Source organism: Pecten maximus, unplaced genomic scaffold (genome assembly GCF_902652985.1).
Source record: "Pecten maximus unplaced genomic scaffold, xPecMax1.1, whole genome shotgun sequence".
NCBI lineage: Eukaryota > Metazoa > Mollusca > Bivalvia > Pectinida > Pectinidae > Pecten > Pecten maximus.
Window position 1 is genome coordinate 64,874 of NW_022982904.1, and position 11,620 is coordinate 76,493.

The 11,620-nt window shown below is 35.6% G+C and overlaps 1 long non-coding RNA gene across 1 annotated transcript; it reads right to left on the reverse strand.

Moving 5' to 3' along the window:
- Positions 1–4,941: 4,941 nt before the first annotated feature.
- LOC117321115 lies at positions 4,942–10,838 on the reverse strand. Its single transcript, XR_004531222.1, has 3 exons — positions 10,693–10,838; positions 7,323–9,306; positions 4,942–5,454 (listed from the first exon to the last, which is right to left on the reverse strand). It is a non-coding gene; the product is annotated as an uncharacterized LOC117321115 (long non-coding RNA).
- Positions 10,839–11,620: the final 782 nt, after the last annotated feature.

Here is an 11,620-nt window from a genome sequence, read left to right on the forward strand (position 1 = left end):
AACTTAAGTATAAATTTGTCAGAATTGGTGTCTTGCACATTGTTTTCTTTGGTATATGTAAGCGAAAGGTTGAAATATGTCAGAATGATATTTAAAGCAAAGATATTTCAAAATTTACCACTTGCTACCTATGTGCAGATGAAATTTTGGAGAGAAACTATTTTGTAAAATAGTGATAACAAAATATTAGCAATTCTTTAATTTTGACAAGTAGTTTTCTATTATACCTTTTGTAATAAGTTGAAACTGATTACAAATTCAAAAGACAAAACTACAACATGGTTCCACACCCTAAATTAGTTAATTAACTTATGTGATATAACAATCAACATAATTTTAGTAAAATTTTCTCAGAACAGGTTTCTCGCACATGGTTTTCTTTGGCACATGTAAGCAAAGGGTTGAAATATGTTGATATGGAATTGATAATAAAGCAACTTATAGATATTTAAAAATTTACTAATTCATGAAATTTCAAAGTAAACTATTTTGTTAAAATTGTGATAGCTAAAACCTGGTAACTCTTTGATTTTGTCAAATAATTTTCTATCTGATAATTTTTTGTAATAAATTGAAATTGATGTAATTTTAAAAGATAAAAAAAAATGCATGACATCTTTCTATACACCAGAGACCTATATAGTATATAGGTCTCTGTATACACCCAAAGCAACAGAATTTTTCCTAATGCAACATAATAATTGACAATATTTTAGCTTAAAATTTGTCAGAACAGCTTTCTTGCATATTGCTTTCTTTGGTGCATAAAAGTGAAGGGTTTAAATATACATGTATTTGAAAACTTATTTCATTTATTAATCAATGCAACAGATGATATAATTTGACACTGTCAAAATTTAAAGCATTAGAACATATCTATATTTCATTAAGAATTTGAGAAAAAAACTTCTATTACTGAAAAAGAATTATTTAATATACTGCTAGTGTGTACTGAAGTACATGTACAGTATACGTAGTTCCTTGAAAGTTCGTGTCATCGTACTTAGCTAATGTGTACGAGAATGATTCTCGAAATGTCGTTGCTCCACGTACAACATAAACAAATATCAGCTGATCAAGACATCAAAGCATAAACTAACGAAACAGTAATTTCATTAAACAAACAAACAATAAAGACATTTAAAAAATATTACATATTTAAACGTCGCGTGTCTCTAAAACGTGAATGAACACGTAACATTTACACTAGACCTTGAAAACCTACTGGAAACATACGATTCCATAAGAGAATAGATTTGTTATCGAAAAGATGAACGTTGGTCTAGCTGAATGACCCACTTCCGTCACAAAAGTTGAGCGATGTCGTAAAACGACACGGAAAAAATCGTCAAAAAGAAACATTTTATGGGTACACAAACGGTGTCTCAATACTAATAATTACATATCTAATAAGCACAATGCCTAGGATTTAACCGTTTTGATAAAATCATAATATGAAGTTACCAGTCGGTGGTTGTTGGGGAGCGCCCCGTGATTATATATTTATGTTTAGATTTTACTGCCCCCTGGTGTTAGAATAGTTGGGGAAAATGAATCAAGGGTTTTTTGGGACATAATTCTGAAACACTTACATTGTTGTTGTGAAACAAAATATACTTAAATAACCAAATAGGAAAAGAAGAAAATGCGATATTAAACCACTAAATTTGAAAACCATAAAACTATCAAGCAGAAACTGAAAAAATGACATATTAAATCAAAGTTTTTGGTCACAAAATAGAAATAGCCGACTAATATCTAAAATTGTTAAACACAATTTTACTTAGTTTATAGCATCAGTCTGCAGCAATAGGAATATAAAACAAAGAAACACAAACTATCTACCGCTGAATAAAAGAAATTTAATATCAACACTTATCACGATGTAAAAATAAAGAAATGAAAAAATAAAAGATAAAGGAACAATAATCAAAACAATAAGTTAAATGGTTAAACAAACAAGAAAAGTTAAACATATAATTATGTCCCTTTTAACCCTCCATAGTTATATACCAGGACTCCGCCATTTGGTACTAGTTGTACCTAGGCTGCCTGGAGATAGATTTTGTTTGATATAGAAGAAAGATTGTGCAAAAACATGACACAACAATGGAGTGGCACTATTGAAAATGATTCAAGGATTAACTTGAGTAAATTGTTTTATGTTATGGAGATCTAACACACAAAAAAACTGATTGTACTCTAAATAAAGAGTGAATATCGCTTGTTTGCTCCATAGGACTCGTCAGTGATGGTAGGGATGCCATACAACACAGATATTTTGTATTTCTACGACTCTTCAGGGATGTTAGCGACGTCATACAGCTGTTTCGCCCTTCTATGACTCTTCAGGGATGTTAGCGACATCATACAGCTGTTTCGCCCTTCTATGACTCATCAGTGATGCTAGGGACATCATACAGCTGTTACCCCTTCTATGACTCTTCAGTGACACTATAGGGACATCATACAGCTGATTCGTCCTTCCAGGACTCGTCAGTCAGGTTAGAGACATCATTTAAGCAATGAACAGTGGTTTTAATGTTGTTATAGTCGATATGTGTGGAAGGGTGCATGAACGGCAAATGCTATGGGAACCCGTTAGGGTTTCCATGCTGCAGGACTCGTCAGTGATGTTAGGGACACCATGCAGTTGTTTCGTTGTTTTAGGATTCGTCAAAAAATCTAGGGATTAAAAAATGGCTATAGTTTTACTCTCTTGTTTGGTTTATGTTCGAATCTGTCAAAATGTGTAAAGTTGATCCTGGTTAATCAGGATTCTTTTCTTCGGGTTGAAATCAGTTCGTCGTCCGATAACATGGGACTCTGGTAAACTTTTCACTGATGAAGCAACAATTGGTGTGTGGTATTACAGATATCACAAGCAAACGTCCACGCTCAAAGAAAGAATCAAATGTGTTCCTAAAGCAATTTGGTTTCCTTTTTAAACTGCTGAATGAAAAACAACCGATAGAAGAGCTCAAATAAGAGAAATAACGTTTAGACTTTATATAAAACCCGCCCGACTGGACAGAGGAGAGAGTGTTAAAGGCTGGTGGCTTATATGATGTGGTTGTGTTTATTAATATAAGATGAAGTGAGTTTTATTGGGAACCAAGAACCTTTCTGGACAATTTTTTTTTCTTATTTGCAATCAAAATTATTTTTCGTCCGTTTAAGCCCAAGAAACCCCAAGCTACCGGTTAGTCAATCAATGATTTACTTAACTAACCTACCGGTTGGTCTAACTATGGTTTACTCTACAAACCAACCGGTTAGTCTATCCGTGGTTTACTCCACAAACCAACCGGTTAGTCTGTCCATGGTTTACTCCACAAACCTACCGGTTAGTCTATCCATGGTTTACTCCACAAACCAACCGGTTAGTCTGTCCATGGTTTATTCTACAAACCTACCGGTTAGTCTGTCCATGGTTTACTCCACAAACCAACCGGTTAGTCTATCCACGGTTTACTTCACAAACCAACCGGTTAGTCTGTCCATGGTTTACTCCACAAACCAACCGGTTAGTCTGTCCATGGTTTACTCCACAAACCAACCGTTAGTCTGTCCATGGTTTACTCCACAAACCAACCGTTAGTCTGTCCATGGTTTACTCTACAGACCTACCGATTAGTCTATCCACGGTTTACTTCACAAACCTACCGGTTAGTCTGTCCATGGTTTACTCCACAAACCAACCGGTAAGTCTATCCATGGTTTACTCCACAAACCAACCGGCTAGTCTGTCCATGGTTTACTCCACAAACCAACCGTTAGTCTGTCCATGGTTTACTCTACAAACCAACCGGTTAGTCTGTCCATGGTTTACTCCACAAACCAACCGTTAGTCTGTCCATGGTTTACTCTACAAACCAACCGGTTAGTCTGTCCATGGTTTACTCTATAAACCTACCGGTTAGTCTATCAATAGTTTACAAACCTATCAGTTAGTCTACCAACGATTTACTCCTTCACAACAAGCGGTTCTTGCAGCGTTTAGAAATTTCCGATGCCAAGTGTTTCTTTAAATCTCTCCTAGAGCGGGACACTTGGTTTCCGCTCCTTTGATAGTTAGAGGCCCGTTAATACCTTTTGGTCAGTTGTATTTATAAGAAGAGTACGGCTGTCCAGCATGGAATCTTAACAGGACAATATTCCAACTGAAGACAGATATCAGATACAACGTATGTACTTCATAGTTACAGTTCTCAACCCCATCAATGAACCCATGTTATTGATGGAAAATGGAGAAGGGGCCGTGGTGGCCGAGTGGTTAAGGTGTCCCGACACTTTAACACTATTATAGCCCTCCACCTTTGGGTTGCGAGTTCGAAACCTACGTGGAGCAGTTGCCAGATACTGACCGTAGGCCGATGGTTTTTCTCCAGGTACTCCGGCTTTCCTCCACCTCTAAACCTGGCACGTCCTTAAATGACTGTTAATAGGACGTTAAACAAAATAAACCCAAATAAACCAAATTGATGGGGAATTGAGATAGCGATATCTAAAACCATTCTGCATTTCGGTTTTCGTAGGATACAAACACAACACATTATCATTACATTAGATAGATTAAGAAAGCGGCTTATCTAAACAACTGGGTTTGGTGTTGACTGGTATACAGAATGAAGAAGAGTTCGCTAATCTTAACACTTTGGTGAAGTTTGTTATTAGGACAATGCAACGGTATAAATGGTTTACAGAAAAACAGAACGTATAAATACAAATAGAGGACAAATAGAAAGTGTAATTATAGATAGAATTTTTCTTAAAATCTGTAATGATTTGGCATAAATGGTTTACAGACAAACAGAATGTATAAATACAAATAGAGGACAAATAGAAAGTATAATTATAGATAGAATGTTTCTGAAACTCTGTAATAATTTCCCTTGGAATACTATTGTGTAAAATTAAAAATAGAAACTAAACAAAAAGTTTAAGTATGAATATTGCTCAATTTATTGGTCAACAATTGCAATACCTGACACTCCCAGCATGTCATATAAGGTAAAGTATATATAACATTATCAAAATGTTTATCTTCATTAGAAGTAAATTACGATCATCTCATACCAGACAACTCTCTCTATTCTGGAAGAAAACGTACTGTTTCACCCTATTTCTTACATGTATTATCAGTAAAACGTTATAGATATAATTTCAAAATTCCAAGTACATGTAGTCCACAAGCGGAGAATTTTAACATCTGCAGATTCAATAAGAATACATTTATCAAAAGAAGGTATATAAAAGTACTTCTCTATTAAAGCTAGATAGTTTCATATGCCAACATTTTTTTTTTCATGGAAATTCAAAATAATCGGCAAATATGTGGTCTGTATAGACTTCTTCAATCCTAATGGTAGGAATCGTGTTGCAAGGAAAACAGATTTAACAAATATGATGACAAATATAAACACTTGAGTACATATAGAAACAATGTTAACTCTTACAAGAGGCCCATGGGCCTTAACGGTCATCTGACAAACACTTACACTTACAGCAGGGACACACCCCTCAATCCAGCATTATTACCATAAATCATTTATCGCAGCCAGTTATGTTTTAGATCAAATTTGGTTTTTATCCATTTAGCTTGTCCAGGAAGAGCAGCATCATAAAGCAAAATTTTAGCCAAGTTCCCATTTTTGGGGCATGCCCCTCTGTGTCCCAATGGGTCAGACAAGACTCATTTATATCAATTAGGATTGCCTTTCCCCAATGATGTTTCATGCTAAATATAGTTGTAATCAATTAAGGCATTAAGGAGGAATTGCATTTTAAAGAAATGTTTAACCTAAGCGCTCCTTTTGCCCCATCTTTTTTTCCCCAGGGGTCAAACCTGTCTCATTAAAAATATGATTGCCGTCACCTTATATTTCACATCAAATTAGGTTGTAATCCACCAAAAGGTTAGGGAGGATTAGGATTTAACAGAAAATATTCACCAAAGTTCCCCTTTTGGGGCCCTGCCCCTAAGGCCCCAGGGGTCTCACTAGCCTCGTTTATATAAAATATGACCACCCTTCCCAAAGGATGTTTCACACCATATTTCGTATTAATCCACCCAAGGGTTAGAGAGAAGTAGGATTTATAGCAAAAATTCACCAAAGTTCCCCTTTTGGGGCCCCGCCCCTCTGGCCCTAGGGGTCAAACCAGCCTCATTTATATAAAATATGATTGTCCTCCTCCAATGATGTTTCACACCAAATTTGGTAATAATTCACTATGGGGGTTAGGAGGAGTAGTATTGTAAAGCAAAATTTTATCAAAGTTCCCCTTTTGGGGCCCTGCCCTTCTGGCCCCAGGGGCCACACCAGCCTAATTTATATAAAATATGACCACCCTCCCCCAATGATGTTTCACACAATATCTGGTTGAAATCCACCAAAGGGTTAAGGAGGAGTAGGATTTTATAGCAAAATTTCATAAAAGTTCCCCTTTTGGGGCCCCGCCCCTCAGGCCCCAGGGGCCACACCAGCCTCATTTATATAAAATATGACCACCCTCCCCCAATGATGTTTCACACAATATCTGGTTGAAATCCACCAAAGGGTTAAGGAGGAGTAGGATTTTATAGCAAAATTTCATCAAAGTTCCCCATTTGGGGCCCCGCCCCTCAGGCCCCAGGGGTCACACTAGCCTCATTTATATAAAATATGACCGCCCTCCCCAAATGATGTTTCACAACATATCTGGTTGAAATCCACTAAAGGGTTAAGGAGGAGTAGGATTTTATAGCAAAATTTCATCAAAGTTCCCCATTTGGGGCCCCGCCCCTCAGGCCCTAGGGGTCACACCAGCCTCATTTATATAAAATATGATCACCCTCCCCAAATGATGTTTCACACAATATCTGGTTGAAATCCACCAAAGGGTTAAGGAGGAGTAGGATTTTATAGCAAAATTTCATCAAAGTTCCCCTTTTGGGGCCCCGCCCCTCAGGCCCCAGGGGTCACACCAACTTCATTTATATAAAATATGACCGCCCTCCCCCAATGATGTTTCCAACCAAATTTAGTTGTAATCCACCCAAGGGTAAAGGAGGAGTAGGATTTTATAGCAATATTCACCTAAGTTCCCTTTTCGGCGCCCCGCCCTTCTGGCCCCAGGGGTCAGACCAGCCTCATTTATATAAAATATGATTGCCCTCCCCCAATGATGCTTCAAACCAAATTTGGAAGTAATCCACCCAAGCGTTAAGGAGGAGTAGCGTTTTGAAAGAAAAAGTTTACGGACGGCGGACGGCGCACGGCGGACGACGACGGACGAAGCACGATGACTATAGGTCATCCTGACCCTTTGGGTCAGATGACCTAAAAATGTATGATATACCAAATGAAAATAAGACAAATGGACGGAATATTCAGGCCAGAAGCCAGATTAATAATAATTATAAAAAACAACAATAGATTAATAAGAAATATACTATCACAATCAATTGCTAAAGTTAAAAACACTAATTTATGACTATACATGTATATTGTATTATTGTGAAAGAAACAAAACAATACAAAGTTGCATTTGCTGATGTGAGTTTTTTTTTTAAATCTCCAATAATGACACGGAATGTCTTGGGTGAAAGCTGTTAATGGCTAGTTTAGTAATTATGGTTGTCAGATCACAAAAGTATGCAAATATATATACTTAGTACACTGTACATTAGTATATACATGTACAACAGTTTTTTATTGATATAAACAAACAAAATCTAGTTAAAATTCTACTTTTGCATTCTAAACACTCTTTTAACAAGTTTTTCGTTTATTTATTTTTGTGACTCTAGCATTTAAATATACAGCTGTATTCTAAAATGTAATGATTAATCTATAAAATTTTCTGATATCAAATACATAATTTTATTACTTATGCATTCATGTCCGAAAGTGAAGGATACCAAATTGTACATACCTACTATAATTTCTTGCAGCAATTTGATACTCATTAAGCCAAATGATATAAGGTTTTTTTTTCTCTCTGATATATATAAACATTTAACAGTAATATGTTAATCTGAATTTACACAAACATTTTATAAGTTACCCCTACAACACATAACACATGTCAATAATTAGTGCCGTTGATGATGGTCGTTGATGTTATCCTAACTAACATTGAAATGGCATTTGCATGTCAAATAGGCATGAAACAAACAAACAGTAAAATTAGCATACGTGATCTACACTAACTATATATTGTACAAGGTATTGAATGATAGGATTGTATGTAATATATACATGTATAGATATCGGAGTGAAAAATTAGTACACATGATCTACACAAACTGTATAATGTATAAAAGATATTGAAGGATAAAATAGTATATAATATATAGATATGTCAGTGTAAAATTAGCGTTCATGAATAGACTGACTACCTGGTAGACATGTGTCAGTGTAAATTAGCATTTATGACGTAAATAATTGTTTATTGTAGTGATTAAACACATGTCCAGCATGTATTATATGAGAAAATAAAAAAAAACAATGGATGGAATCGTAGAAATATACTGATAATTACAATGTGTAGAGAAAACTTGTATACAGATATATAATAATATAGATTATTGATATTAAGTGGTATTATAACAATCATTACATGTATGTCTCGGCCATTCAAATCTTAAACACTGCCATCCTGAAATTAAAAACACTGATCTCCATGCTCAATTTTCTTTCACATATATATTAAAATAGCTGATTACTGGCGACAATTTTTGGTCGGATGTACATGTATGTTGATATCAACATTCAGGGCTTTTTCTAACTGTTTTGTGGGAACGGGCCTTTTTGTCTCATTTTGGGAAGAAAATTGATGAGTTGGGAAAGATTTTTTCAGGAATAAATGGAAAATTTTGGGAATTTGGCTTCAATATGAAATAATTTCAATTGGGAATGGGGCCTAGTAATGGCCCCAAAAAGCCCCCAGAAAAAGCCCTGACATTTCAAAACAGTTATAAGTAGACAGCATTGTATACAAGGTGATTCCAGGCTCATTGCATTGGATGAGAAAGATAAAGTTATGATTATATTCCGGACAATTTTTAAAGTTTCCTCTTTTATTATTGATAAAAACTTCTTGTTTTCATAAATATTTTGTCATTTACCTTGTATACAGAGCATGACAGTATACATATAACAGTTCAGTTTCGATTATGATATCAAAACACTTTATAGCTAAGCAATCACACAGCGACTCGGTTCCTGATCAGGAATGTCCTCCTCATCTACAAACTCGTCATCATCCTCTAACTTGGGTATTCCATCCAACACCTGAAGGTGAGGCAGCATTTTGAATACCCTATAAACAAACAGATTGTGTAAGATAAGTTTCTGTAATTTATAATAACATCCTTCTCATTATCTCATTTATCACACAGAAACAGCCAAACAATCTCTCTCGATCACACGTAATAGTGAATCAATTTCATTGACACACACTAACAACCAGCCAATCAAATCACATATCAATAGCCAATAAAATATCAAGGATAAAAAAACTAACGACCAATCAAATTTTATGAAACACACTCGATATCCAACAGCCACGCTTCATGGATCAAATACTAACAGGCTCACACACTAACAGCCAATCTCGATTTATGGATCACACACTAACAGCCAATCTCGATTCATGGATCACACACTAACAGCCAATCACGTATCATGGATCACATACTAACAGCCAATCACGTTTCATGGATCACATACTAACAGCCAATCAAGTTTCATGATCACACAGAAACAGCCAATCACGTTTCATGGATCACATACTAACAGCTAATCAAGTTTCATGATCACACAGAAACAGCCAGTCACGTTTCATGGATCACATACTAACAGCCAATCAAGTTTCATGATCACACAGAAACAGCCAATCACGTTTCATGGATCACATACTAACAGCCATGGCATCATGTTTCACGGATCACATACTAACAGCCAATCACGTTTCATGGATCACACACTAACAGCCAATCTCGATTTATGGATCACACACTAACAGCCAATCTCAATTTATGGATCACATACTAACAGCCAATCACGTTTCATGGATCACACATTAATAGCCAATCACGTTCAATGGATCACATACTAAAAACCAATCACGTTTTATGGATCACATACTAACAGCCAATCAAGTTTCATGATCACACAGAAACAGCCAATGACGTTTCATGGATCACATACTAACAGCCAATCACGTTTCATGGATCACATACTAACAGCCAATCACGTTTCATGGATCACACAGTAATAGCCAATCACGTTCAATGGATCACATACTAAAAACCAATCACGTTTTATGGATCACATACTGTCGAAATGCATTAAGTGTCTTTGTAGTACAAAATAAACAGAATCAACAGAAATAGAAAAATAAATAACATGCGACAAAATTAAGGATGCTTTACCATGACTAAGATGAAGGCGGATCTGATATGATTTTGCCGAGTGCGAAGCCTGTCAAAAGCATCTCGCAGTATAAAACCTCTAACATTGTTGGAGTAATATCAACAACACTAAGGAAATAGTAATTTATGTAAATTACATACTGGGTATATATACTTACTAAGACAAGCAACACATATAGATGTACAAATGTACTTCAAATTATTAACTGTAACGGGCATCTCCTAATGATGGTAAAGGGAAGGAAAGAAACATTTAACAAGAGACCACTTACTTAGGCCTGTAGTTGACGACAAATGTTACTGGATTTCCACGAAGATACAGTTGCTCCAGGGTGGAGAATGACCTCAGGCCACGAAAACTATCCACATCATTGTCTTCCATCGTCAAACAAGTTATTTTTGGAATGGATGGCAATTTCTAAAGCAAAATTGAACAAATAAGACAATAAGTTTTACTGAAAAGATTTAAATATAAGCTCAGAATATTTTAGCTCGAGTTTCCTCTGGCCCTGACACTATGTCTGGTGTCAGGGCCAGAGGAAACTCGGGCTAAGAATATCTGAGCTACAAATGTTACTGGTAGGTGAAGTTCTCATGAGTTGTCTCACTTCCCTTGTCATGCGTATTACACGGACACTTGCCTCATCTGTCAATACACCTTAATTGTGTATTGACACTGTATTGACAGTGTATTGACAGACAAGTCGCGTGCCTGTGGTGCAGTACGTCGTTCAGAGGAAAACAAGCCAATAACTTTTACAGAATAAAATCCTACGAAACAATAAAATAGTCATGATGAATTTATTGATAAATGTCAAATCAATGGATGACTTTAACAAATTCATTGACACCGACAAAATTTATCTGGTTTCATTTATCACTGAAAATCCTTTCATCAGAAAATTGCCTACAAACCTTTAAATAATATACCTAGCATGCAGAATTTTTTTTTCCATTTGGATTTAGACTGTACATGCTTTTCATGATTTGGAACATACTGTCTTGGCACAAATTGTAAATGTATCTTTTTTACTCAAATTTGGAAAATAAAATGATATTCATGACCCATAAAATACATGAATAAAAATATCGGATCAAAGTTTATCAAGTTTTCTCTTTCGAGGAGTTACAATCCTTGATACTTAGCATCTATTTTGTGGCGATTGATTTTCACAAATTTTAATCGAAACTGAAATATGA